This window comes from Geotrypetes seraphini, chromosome 4, assembly GCF_902459505.1.
Source record: "Geotrypetes seraphini chromosome 4, aGeoSer1.1, whole genome shotgun sequence".
In the NCBI taxonomy this organism is placed as follows: domain Eukaryota; kingdom Metazoa; phylum Chordata; class Amphibia; order Gymnophiona; family Dermophiidae; genus Geotrypetes; species Geotrypetes seraphini.
Window position 1 is genome coordinate 107,806,788 of NC_047087.1, and position 14,015 is coordinate 107,820,802.

The following is a 14,015-nucleotide window of genomic DNA, read 5'->3' on the forward strand; positions in this document are numbered from 1 at the left end:
TAAGAAAAGAAAAAGCCCTATAAAAATTCTGCATTAAATCTGAACTTAGCACACAGGAAAGTCCTGCACGGGAACCCATTAAACCCAAATTTTACCACACTATAGTTAAAGGGCCCCTAAAAAGATGAACCAGGAGGAACCCTCAAAAAGTCCTTGCCCCCAAGAAATTGATCGCAGTCCATGAGACAGATATAATTCAGTTTCTTCTTTTAAGCTCTCAGGTCTTGAAGCTGGGAGCTACTTTTCTGTTAAGATTTCCTTGTAAATGTTGTATTAATTATCAAGGAGCTAAATATATTTTCTTTGAGTCTTCACAGCTATTAAGATTTATAACTAGTAAAAATGTGATTTCTGGGAGCTCCTCTGTGGACCTACAGAAGGAAGGATCTTGAATAGAATCTGGGTGGTAATCAGAGGTGTTGTTTTTTTCCATACAAAGTTTTTTTTAGATTCTGAATTAGTCCGACTTCTTTAAGCTTGCTCTCTCATATATTGTGGACTAATTAACAGAACAAATGAAAAATATTTTCCTTATTTGTTTTTTGTTTTATATTTCTGCTAGCAATTGAATTATTTGTAATAATGATTATGATCAAGATGGTGTAATATTGAAATGCTAATAAATAATTAAAAACTGAAAAAAATTCAGAGAGGACTTGGAGCAAGTTGCAGGAAACAGGCTGGTAATGAGAATGGACGGAGAATGAATCCATGAATAAGAAAGAGGAGGAACAAGAAAGTTTGGGGAAAAAAATCATTATTTTATTTCATTCATTCAATCATTCATTTTCTATCCCGTCCTCTCCAAAGAGCCCAGGACAGGTTACAGGTCAACATACACAATATACAGTACAACTAACAGGTTACAATTTGCCAAAGTTACAGTACAAGTTTTTACCCTAACTTGACACATACTAGGGATCTAATACCATAATATCATAATCCATAATATACAGTTTACAGGTTAAATTCATCATCGTTACAGTGCAAGATTTTTCAACACAAGTTTCTATCCCAGAGCGACACCCCCTCCACCCCCGAATGCACCTTTAACATATGTACAGAATTCTTCTTTAATAGGTTTCTGCTTCAGCTGCTTATGTTTATTAATATTTATATACTGCTCTTTGCTACATCATCAGTACGGTTTACAAAAAAATTGAGAAAAGGAAAAGAACGCCAATACTTAAAAAATAGAGCGAAAGAAGAAGGCAGAGGTTAAACATTTAAATATTTGTATTTATTTGATTTCGCGATTTATCCTTTCCAGCCATGATTTCTTCTGTTTATTAAGCTTTATCATTTCTCATCGGAACTTTTGAGGATTGATTTAGATATATTTTCCTTATATGGTTTATTGGAGAAAATTAACTCCTCCCCTTTTGCCCTCTTCCTCCCAGTTCAGCTGTGCTACTTTCTACTTTCACCTTTCCCTCTCTGCCTCAGAGCTGATGCTGTGCAGGACTCCTGGGACTCTGCTAAGCCCGTGACATGGGCTGTTAGAAAGTAGCAAACTGGTAACAACAGCATGTAACTGGTTTAAACATTATCCTTGAGCAGTTCAAATACATGCTGAGCTACAGCTAGCCTCTGGGGATCTGCCACTGATGGAACTGCTGTGCTGATTTTTTTTTTTTTTTTTTAACAGGTCCTTCTGACACAAGAATATGGGGATCGCATAGCTGTAACCATAACCTCACGCTTAGATTATTGCAATATACTTCTAACTGGTCTCCCGCAGTGCCGTCTCTCCCCCCTCCCCCCCCACTGCAATCTGTGCCAAACTCCGCTGCATGACTCGTCTTCTACCAACCTCGCTACACTCAAGTCACCCCTCTCCTTAAATCACTTCACTGGCTCCCTATACGCCTTCACATACAGTTCAAGCTCCTATTACTGACGTACAAGTGTGTTCATTCTGCTGTCCCTCAATATCTCTCCTCTCTCCTAATACACGTCCCAGAGAACTCTGTTCCTCAGATAAGCCGCTCCTAGCTGTACCCTTCTCCTCCACTGCCAATTCCAGACTTTGCTCCTTTCATTTAGCTGCCCATGCCTGGAATAAATTACCCAAGTTTGGCCACCAAGCCCCCTTCCCTTGTTTAAAAGCAAAGTGAAAACCCACCTTTTTAAATTTAGCCTTCAATTCATAACCCTAATGCCCACCAACCCAGCCAGCAGATTAACCGTTCCCCTTAACTGTATCCATGACATCCTTTTTGGCTTTGGGAAGCAGAGCTGAGATTGTGACATCATAATGCCTCATTCCACCAATAAGAGCCAACCTCATCAGTGATGTCACAATGGCTTGATTGTCCTGTACTTCCCTCTGCCCTCCAACCCAGCCAGCAGATTAACCATTCCCCTTAACTGTATCCATGACGTCCTATTTGTCTGTTTTGTCTGTTTAGATTGTAAGCTCTTTCGAGCAGGGACTGTGTTTTTTGTGACTCTATACAGTGCTGTGTACATCTGGTAACGCTATAGAAATAATAGTAGTAGTAGTAGCAATCATGTTTCAAAGACAGGGATGCAAAAGGTCACAGTGGAATAGTTGTGTGATGTAATAATAAACTGTGAATGAATAAGTAGGGTTATTAGATTTTACTCCCGTAAAATCCAGACCCATAGCCCCGCCCCACCCCATTATGCCCATGTCACGGCCCGTTCTACCCACAGCCCTGCCCTCTCAACCTGTTCTCATCCTTGGGACCGCATCGGGAGGGCATCTGCGCACGCAAGGATACAATGCAATGACATCACATGCATGCATGTGACATCACCACATTGCCTCCGCGCATGCACAGATGCCCTCCCGACGCAGTCCTGAGGTGGAAACCTGTAACTCGTTCTGAGCTGTATAGGGAGAATGGGCGAGAAAGCAAAATAAATAAATAAACCTCAGAGTGCTTAGGCCACTCCTATATAAGTGATCAGTAATACATTTCTCCTTCCGTATTTCGCTGTGATAGGGGATTAACAGTCCCGCAAATACAGAAAAACCGTGAATAACTTTTTCATATGTTATTCGCTGTTTTCTATTAAAAACCATCATGAATATGGTGAAACCGCGAATAACATGGTGGGAGACCAGGCCTGTTCCTGAAGGAGAGGCAAGACACGGTGAGGAAAGTGCTGGGAATCAGCAATTTTCTCTGTAAATGCTTGGAATCAGTGATTTTTCTATGCAAGCTGATGTAATTTGGGGGAGGAGCCAGCAAGCTAAAAACCGTGAATAATCGAAACCGCGATTGCTGAAACCGCAAATACGGAGGGAGAAGTGTAGTAGTATGTATGAGTAGTAAATAAAAGTAAGATTAACATTTTTCACCAATTTCACTGTTTTTAAAGTCATCAAATTATGAATATTTTATCAAAAAGGTTAGAGCTGAAGCCTTCTCACAAGTTTCAGACTTATGATAATTCTATCCCTTTGTGTGCAAATCTTGTTTCATAATCACAGGACTGCCTCACTTGTACTTTTTAACCTTGAGAGAGATGACCACCTTAATGGGGAGCTATAGAACCACTGGGGAGGGAAAGGGGGGGAATGATTAATCCACATGTATCATTTTGTGTGAGCTTTGAGGGTGTTCTTGCAGGTTACTGGAGGTTTGTGGTTCTAGCCCTTGCTGCTATTAGAAAGGTGATAAAGATTTAAGTGGATAATAAAACAGGCACTGAACATGCCATTCTGGGTTCATTTTATGATTAATCTCTTAGAAGCGGAAAGTATTGATGGTTGGATGCCCAGGAAGAAAAAACAACATATTCTTCTACATACGAAAACAAGGAGATCCGTTCACTGGTACAAATCTTTGTACTTTAACTATGAATAATCTGCAAGTGGCCAGTTATGTTAAAATGTTAAAGCAATTGAGATATAGGTGGGTATGCTAGTTAAGGGAAATTATTTGTTTCTTTGTTAGTAAAATGTTTACAAAATAAAAACCCCTTTACGGTACAATATAAAATGAATAATGGGAAAATATGTGGACATGCTGAAGAGAAAACAGCATGATATACAGAACCTTGAATTAAAGATGCTACTGCTTGCCTATAAAAAAGAAATCTAGACAGGATGGTACCCTATATATGTAGTTCAGTATTCTTTTCTCTATCCCTTTTTATTCTACATTCTCTCTTTCCTATGGGGTCATTTTACTAAGGTGTGCTAATCGATTTAACACACACTAAATTGGTTAGCACGCCCAAAATCAGTTAGTGTGCCTTAGTAAAAGGACCCCCATGGTTTTTTTTTTTAGGTTATCACTTTGTAAACACCGATGCTATTCTGCAATTTGTGGTATATCAAGATACTTAATAATAATAATAATAATACCCTTAGCTCAGGGGTGGGGTAGGGAGCCGTATTCCAGCCGGGTTTTCAGGCTTTCCCCAATGAATATGCATGAGATCTATTTGCATGCACTGCTTTCAATGCATATTCATTGGAGAAATCCTGAAAACCCGACTGGAATACGGCTCTCGAGGACCAGAGTTCCCTACCCCTGCGCCTTAGCTTATCAAGAGAATAAGGCTTTCTGTTTGTTCATCAACACAGCAGCAATCACACTGGATGGGTCGTTTGGACACACAAAACCTTGAACCCAGTGAGCTCTGTGATGTGTCGTTTGTTCATTTCCCCCAAACTGATTCACCAGGTGTACAGGACCCTTCTGCAGGGTTAACAGAGAAGGAACAAAACAAAACAAAAATCCTAGAACACAGAGCCATCTTCTGAACCTCTGTCACACGTGGAATCCTGAGAAGACCCTGCTGAGCAGAGTGCAGTTTGATTACCTGGTTCTAGGAGAGAGACATTTTCATCCGTTTACATGTAGTCCCGATTTAGTCCATTGAAATTACTGTTACAGATCCCATAATACATCAGGATGGGGTTGTCAGAAATCCTGAATGACTATCTCTGTCCTGAAATTTGGTAGTTTTGGTAACCTTAAGTGTTAGGATCTCAGCACCAGGAGCTAGAGGCACTAAACAGGATCAGTAAGACCACGTTGGTCTGCTCCGATTCGATTTTTTTGGCTAATTCTAAAAGAGCTATTGATGCACTAAATATTTTGCATGCAGACGATTCGTGTGGAGGTTCATCATAATCCCCAACTCTCTCGTCCGATTGATCACTTTGAAAGTGACTCTCACACATGCGCAGAGCTAGCAGGGGAAGCCCTAAAGGAGCCTCCTGCCACTCAACTGTTCAGCGCAGGAAACCTTTTTTTTTTCTTCATGGGCACAAATGCTGTGTGCTTGTTACAGATGCACAATATTTGCCACATTAAAAAAGCCCCCCCCCCCCCGATGGCCCTCCCCAACATCTTGCAAACAAAATGGCACTGGGGACTGACCACCACCACCACCACCATACACACCTCATACTTCATATCCAGCTGGAGAGAGTTGTTCCCATGCTGTACTTCCACTGGGAAACCCACATTAACCACGGACTGGTATTTCTTTAACCAAGATTTGTGACTGGATGTCTTTTATAGTTATAGTTTTCATATTGTCTCAGAACTGCCAAGTGACAGCTCAAGAAGGGAGATTTTAGGCCAGTCCTGGATTTCTGACAAATTATTTATTTAAAAGATTTTTTTTTTAAATATCTTTATTCATTTTGAAGCCAAAAATAAGTGCAACAATATTATACAATCATATTACACTATAATAGCACCTAAATTCAATCAAAATTGTAATCCATGACAAATACATATATTGTGATATATGTATTGTATCTTCATATTCAAAAATTGCAAATTAAAAATATTTTCCAGCTCCCCCCCCCCCCCACACACACACAACACCCACCCTGGACGTGCATGATCAAGGGCCAAATTCAACAATCACTCTTTGCAAAATTTTGTCAATGGCTCCCAAATATCCAGAAACTTCTTATAATGCCCCCTTAAATCTTAAAAGATTTCTTAACTGCCTATAACTAGGCGGTTTAAAAAAAACACAAAAAACTTGACCTCGCATTTCATCTTCCTACTCTTTGCTACCTGCAGTATTGATGAAAAGAATAGACACTACAAGCACCATCATGCATTGGGATGGAAGTTAGATTCCCACTTTTGTGGGTCATCTGCACTCCCACGGGTCAGCTGCGAGCTCCCGCTGAGTGGCCTCCCATTCAGCAGCAGCAGAAAATGCTTCATAAAACATCAGCTCCAGCTGCTGCTAATCCCACAGAAGCATGAGATGATGCTTTATGAAGCGTTTCCTGCTGCCGCTGGACAGGGAAGACCACTCTTTTTGCTTCTGGCCACCAATTGGCTGTGCCGGGGCTAAGCAATGGGTGGGCCAGATGGAACAATGGGCAGTGCTGGGCAGAACAATAGGTGAGGAAGAGCTGGGGCAGACCCTAAATCTCCTGCTGAGCAGGTTGGACCCCTTGGAAGCTCTGCTGGTTTTCCCCTCCATGACTTTTTAAGGACGCCTTCAATACTTGAGCCGTTCTCTTCTCCTTTAAAGACTTCCTCTTGGCTCTTTCGAAGCGATCCCTCCCTTCTCCCAGTTTTTTTTTTGTTTTTTTAACTTGATGTATTTTTCACTACCTGATATTCTTTCCCTTCTGTCCTGTCAGTTAGAGAATGACCCGGTGACAAAATTCATCACCGTTCCCGTCCCATAATCCCATGTCATTTTCTAGTGTATATTTCAACCTCGGTCCTTCTACACCAGCATTCTTCAAAGCAAAGCTTGCGGGTCAGTGGTTGTGCCCAATTATACTCTGATTCTTCCCTCTCTACTTAAAGAATGACATGAAGATGGTTTCCTGTGGTTATCCGGGTGGACGGGAACAGTGATGAATTTTGTCACCATGTCATTCTCTACTGTCAGTTTTACAGGTCCTGTAAACCTCCTACTATACCAAATCTTAATTAACTGTATGTGGATTTTATTTATTACATGTTTTTATTCACTAATGATTGTAAACCATCTAGATAATTATTGAAAGACGGTGCATCAAATAAAAAATAAACTTGGAAACTTACACCAGTCCACCGTTGGCATTTTAGGGAAATTATCATTCTCATTTTAAAAATCTTTTTATTGAAATTTTAACATAAGAAATAAGGAGAACATGCATAAGGAGAACATGCAATAGAAATGAAACATACATAATCATAGATGCAACATTAAAACAATAAGCACCTATGTATGGTGAATATAACCTAACAGTTATATGAAGCCATAAAACAGGAAATTAACAATAAGATCCTGCGCAGACTCATTAAGTTCAGCATAGCACAGTCATCGAAACTAGTAAGAGAAGAAGAGTTAAGAATGAATATGATACACAATGTTCAATCCAGTTGAAATGTACCTAGAGTTTAGGGATGAGAAGATATATTCGTTAAGGGAGACCATATTTTGTTACACTTGAAACCCTTATTTGTAAGGAAATTGGCTTTACATTCACAATTATGAATCATCATTACCGTAGCCCACCAGAAAGCCATATTTAATAATTGGGCAGATTTCCAATGGGAGAGAATCTTTTGTAAAGTAATGGCAATTAGAGCATCAAATAGTTTGGAATGCCCTGTATCCAAGGCACCAGGCAGGGCGAGAGGTCATTGTAAGGAAATTATCAAAGCTTGACTGATACCAGGATTTAAGGACCAGGGATTATGACTACAAGGGGAAATTCTGCCCTGAGCTATTTTTCAGTAAATGAATATGATAAAAGCACCGAAGTTGTTCAGATTAAAACTAGAGGAATGAGCCTCCTCTAGTGGTGAAAAGAAAATATTAAAGCAGTATCTCAAACTTTTTTTAGCTCCAGCAACACTAAACAGAGCAAAAAATTTTCATGGCACATTATAATTTAAATTATAAAATTGCAAAACCAACATAAAATTAAATTTATTTAAAGTTCTTTAAGCTATGTATGGGTATTTGTTACAACAATGAAACTAAAGTAGATAGAATTGCTAATCAGTGCAATGGATGTGCTTGTGCAAACTAACTCAAAACGCGGCTCGATAGTTGACAAGCAAACACGTATTTCATCATCCACCATCTGCAGTCATTCACTTTTTTTTCTATCTGATTTTGTCAGAGCTGAAAATCCAAGTTTGCAAAGATAAGAAGATCCAAATGGTAACAAAGCCTTAATTGCTTTGTTGCTCAAGTTAGCATAACTATTGTATAAAAAAATAAAACTAAAAAAGTACTTACTGTTAGTTTTTAAGGACCAATTACGTCAAACAATGCTGCTTGTCTGGGCGGTTGTATCCTTACGCACACAGACTTTCATAATATTGATAGATTCTTGTGCACGTCATCTATTCTAGTGTATACTTATGAAGGGAATTTTTTAAATTAAGTAAAATTCTGGAATTACTCGTGGCACACATAGAATCTCTTTGGGGCACACCACTGTGCCATGGCACACAATTTGGGGGACACTGTATTAAAGAAATAAAAGTGAAAGACTTGAATTTAGTTAACTATTATAAGAGTGGCTCTCAAGCCAGCCTTTGGAATATACCTAGCCAATCAGTTATTCAGGATACCCACAATGAATATGCATGAGATAGATTTGCACCTAGAAGTATGTATTATTTAGTTAGTTTTATATCCCGACCTTCCCGGAGAGCTCAGAATGGGTCACAGTTTAACATTCACAGTGTTACAATACAACATTACATAGGGTTACAACCTCTCCAACCCCATGCCAGTGCTGTGGTACAAACAAAATAAACAAAAATGACTTTTCCTTTCTCTTTTAGGTCCTAGCTCATGCTCGCTACCTAATACCATCTCTGATAGGATACACATTTCAAATCTGACATATTGTAATCACAATATAGAAAATAAAATTATTTTTTTACCTTTTCATGACTGGTCATTATTCAAATCATGTTGATCCCAGTAAACCATACTGATGATGTAGTAATAGATTTCTACACAACCGTAATGTACCAGACAGCGCATTTCAATCTGTATGTATTAAGGCTTTGTACATCGCTTAGTGATTTAAAATAGGCGATTCATTAAGAATAATTAAACTTGAAACTTGAACTTGATTTCACATAAATGGTCCAGCTATAGAGAAACATGAATTTTTGGTCCGTAAATATTGTAAAATATTCCCCTTTTTTGTGTCTAATAACTAACAATTCTGTGACCTCAGCATCCTTGGCGGAGTATATAGTGTTAGGCATTCTGCCAAATAATTGGGGAGAATGTCATATACACTTGTTGGACAAGTTTTAAAACTTTGAATTGGATACAAAACAATATCGGCAATGCTTTTCTAGAGTCGGGAGTGGTACTGGAGGACGGTGGATGTGGTCCCTCTACACAAAAGTGGAAGTAAGGAAGAAGTAGGGAATTACAGGACGGCAAGTCTGACTTATGTGGTAAGCAAATTAATGGAAACACTTTTAAAACAGAGAATGGTGAAGTTTCTGGAATTTTCTAGATTACAGGACCAAAATGGAAAGTTTCTGAAAGTTTCTGGATTACAGGACCAGAAGCAACATGGATTCACTATAGGTCTTGTCAGACATATCTAATCAATTTCTTTGACTGGGTGACCAGAGAATTGGATGGAGAGAGTGCGCTAGATGTGGTATATTTAGATTTTAACAAAGCCTATGACAGTTTTCCACACAGATGTCTAATATATAAACTGAGTGCTCTTGGGATGGGCCCCAAAGTTACGGGCTAGGTCAGAAACTGGTTAAGTGGAGACAACAGAGGGTAGTGGTCAATGAACATCGCTCTGAGGAAATGGATGTTATCAGCAGTGTGCTTCAAGGTTCTGTTCTTGGGCCTGTTCTTTTTAACATTTTTATAAGCGATATAACTGAAGGGCTGTCAGGTATGATTTGCCTCTTTGCAGATGATACCAAAATCTACAATAGAGTAGATATCGCAGATGGAGTGAATAACATGAAGAAAGGCCTAGTGAAGCTTAAAGAATGGTCTGAAATTTGGCAGCTAAAATTTAATGAACATAAGAACATAAGAACTGCCATCACCGGGTCAGACCCAAGGTCCATCGAATCCGTTGATCCGCACATGCGGAGGCCCAGTCAGGTGCACACCTGATATAGTTTTAGTCACCTGTATCCCTCTATGCCTCTCGTAAGGAAATGTGCATCTAATTTGCTTTTGAATCCTAGAACGGTGGATTCGATAATAACCTCCTCTGGGAGAGCATTCCAGGTGTCCACCACTCTCTGCGTGAAGCAGAACTTCCTGACATTTGTCCTGGTCTTGTCCCCCCTCAGCTTCAGTCCATGTCCTCTTGTGCATGTCACACTTGACAAGGCAAATAATTTATTTTCCTGCTCTATTTTGTTGATGCCTTTCAGTATTTTGAAAGTCTCAATCATGTCCCCTCGCAGTCTCCTCTTCTCAAGGGAGAACAGTCCCAGTTTCTTGAGTCGTTCCTCGTATTCCAAGTTCTCCATACCAGTTATTAGCTTCGTTGCTCATTTCTGCACCCTTTCCAGCATTTTATATCCTTCTTTAGGTTGGGAGACCAATGTTGGATGCAGTATTCCAAGTGTGGTCTGACCATTGCCCTATAAAGCAGCATTATAACTTTCTCCGACCTACTCGTAATTCCCTTCTTTAACATACCTAACATTCTATTTGCTTTCTTTGCCACTGCCCCGTATTTGCCGATGGTTTCAGGGTCCTATCTATCATTACACCCAGGTCCTTTTCTTGTTCGCTCTTACCCAGAGTTACACCTGACATTCTATACTCATATTCCTTGTTCTTACTGCCTAAATGCATTACTTTGCACTTTTCCACATTAAACTTCATCTGCCATTTCTCCGCCCATTTCTCTAACTGACACAAGTCACTCTGGAGTACCTCGCTGTCTTTCTGCGATCTGATTGCCCGGCATAGCTTTGTGTCGTCAGCAAACTTGATGATCCCACTGGATGTCCCTTCTTCTAGGTCATTTATAAAAATATTAAATAAGATGGGCCCAAATACTGAGCCCTGGGGCACATCACTAGTCACTTTCTCCCAGTCCGAGAACTTCCCATTTATGCCCACTCTCTGTTTCCTGTTCTCTAGCCATTTGCCTATCCATCTTAGTACATCCCCCTCTATTCTATGGCCTTGTAGTTTCCTGAGAAGTCTTTCATGTGGAACTTTGTTGAACGCTTTTTGGAAGTCCAAGTATATTATGTCCACTGGTTCTCCATTATCAATATGTTTGTTCACGGTTTCAAAAAATTGGAGTAAATTTGTCAAACATGATTTCCCCTCCCTGAAGCCGTGTTGACTGGATCCCATCAGGCCGTGTGTGTCCAAGTGCCGAACTATGCTATCTTTAATCAGTGTTAAGAGATGCAAGATCATGCATTTGGGCTGCAAAAACCCATAGGAATGGTACATTTTAGGGCAGTGGTCTCAAACTAGCAGCCCGGGGGCCACATGCGGCCTGCCAGGTACTTTTTTGAGGCCCTCAGTACATTTATCATAATCACAAAAGTATAATAAAACAGTTTCTTGATCATATGTCTCTTTAGCTATAAATTACAATATTATTATTAAGACTTAGCCAAAAGGAAAGATTTATAAACCAGTGTTCTTCAATCTTTTTACACCCATGGACCGGCAGAAATAAAATAATTATTTTGTGGACCGGCAAACTACTAGGACTAAAATTTAAAAACCCCGTTTACGCCCCATCTCCATGAGCCCAGTCCCTGCAAACCATCTGATCCCATCAGCACAAGCCGCAATTATGATTTTATATTGAACGTATTTTATTAAAGTATAAAAAGAAACAATATTCTGAACAATTGTGATTTTATAAATACAAATATACAGAGCACGGACCAACAAAACCCCTGTCTCCCCTCCCCTTCACATATATCCCCTCTACTATCAAGAAAACTGAACAAGCCAAGTTCATAGAAATATCATGCTAACAGAATACTGCAGTCCTCAGTTATGTCTCTAGCAGGATATATATTTCAAATCTGATATATTCTAATCACAAAATAGAAATAAAATTATTTGTTTCTAGCTTTTGTTGTCTCTGGTTTCTGCTTTCATCTTCTTTTCACTCTCTTCCTTCCAGCGTCTGCCCTCTCTGTCTCTTCAATCCAGCACCTGCCCCTTCCATCTACTGTCTGACCTCTCCCCCTTCCATATGGTATTTGTCTTCTTTCTATGCCCCTCTCCCCTTTCCATCCAGCCTATGCCCCTCTCTCCTTTTTACACGATTCACTCCAGCTTCACTGCTCTCTTCATTTTTCTCTCCTACACCAGATCTAGCATCTTTGCCCCTCTCAATTTCTTTGCTGACCCCCCTTCCTATCTCATTCCTGTCTCTCCCCTTCCCCTCCTCTAATCTCCCTGCAAGCTGTTTCCTTCCTTTTTCTTCTCCCTTCCCTCCTCCCCCTGTCCAGCAGTAACTCTCTTCCCTTTCCTTTCCCTCCTCCCCTCCCAGCAGCATCTCTCCTTCTCCCTCCCTCCAGGTCCAGTAGCAGCTGTCCCTTTTTCCCCCTTGCCCAGCAGCTTCCCAGACTCCTTTCCCTCCTCCCCTTCCAGCAGCATCTCTCCTTCTCCCTCTCCAGGTCCAGTAGCAGCTGTCCCTTTTTCCCCCCTTGCCCAGCAGCTTCCCAGACTCCTTTCCCTCCTCCCCTCCCAGCAGCATCTCTCCTTCTCCCTCTCCAGGTCCAGTAGCAGCTGTCCCTTTTTCCCCCTTACCCAGCAGCTTCCCAGACTCCTTTCCCTTCTCCCCTCCCAGCAGCATCTCTCCTTCTCCCTCCATCCAGGTCCAGTAGCAGCTGTCCCTTTTCCCCCTTGCCCAGCAGCTTCCCAGACTCCTTTCCCTCCTTCCCTCCCAGCAGCATCTCTCCTTCTCCCTCTCCAGGTCCAGTAGCAGCTGTCCCTTTTTCCCCCATGCCCAGCAGCTTCCCAGACTCCTTTCCCTCCTTCCCTCCCAGCAGCATCTCTCCTTCTCCCTCTCCAGGTCCAGTAGCAGCTGTCCCTTTTTCCCCCATGCCCAGCAGCTTCCCAGATTCCTTTCCCTCCTCCCCTCCCAGCAGCATCTCTCCTTCTCCCTCTCCAGGTCCAGTAGCAGCTGTCCCTTTTTACCCCTTACCCAGCAGCTTCCCAGACTCCTTTCCCTTCTCCCCTCCCAGCAGCATCTCTCCTTCTCCCTCTCCAGGTCCAGTAGAAGCTGTCCCTTTTTCCCCTTGCCCAGCAGCTTCCCAGACTCCTTTCCCTCCTCCCCTCCCAGCAGCATCTCTCCTTCTCCCTATCCAGGTCCAGTAGCAGCTGTCCCTTTTTCCCCTTGCCCAGCAGCTTCCCAGACTTCTTTCCCTCCCAGCAGCATCTCTCCTTCTCCCTCTCTAGGTCCAGTAGCAGCTGTCCCTTTTTCCCCCTTACCCAGCAGCTTCCAAGACTCCTTTCCCTTCCCCCTCCCAGCAGCATCTCTTCTTCTCCCTATCCAGGCCCAGTAGCAGCTGCCCCTTTTTTTTTTCACCATGCCCAGCAGCTTTTACTGCGATTCAGTAAGGCAGTCTTGGGTCCTTTGTTGGGTCGCACCGCCTCTGAGGAAAGCGGAAGTTGCATCATCAGAGGCGGCCCGACTCAGCAAAAGCTCCAAGGCTTCCTTCTTCAATCGCTGCGTTTGTAAGGAGAGCAGCTGGGAGGGGAGAAAGCACAGTGTGAGGCTCCCTATTATCTCTCTGGCCCTGCGCGAAGGACAGCTCCTCGATCTTGCCGGTCCTGTGCGGACCGGCAGGAAATTGAAGAAGTTGATCTCGCCGGTCCTGTGCGAACCGGCAGGAATTTTCTGCAGACCGGCACCGGTCCATGGACCAGCGGTTGAAGAACTGTGTTATAAACTATAAAGAGTTTTACCTCATGCAAAATTGTCATTTCTTTAATAAGACATTAACTATTTTTTCTGAGGCCCTCCAAGTACCAACAGATCCAAAATGTGGCCCTGCAAAGGGTTTGGGTTTGAGACCACTGGTTTAGGGGGTGAAGAACTT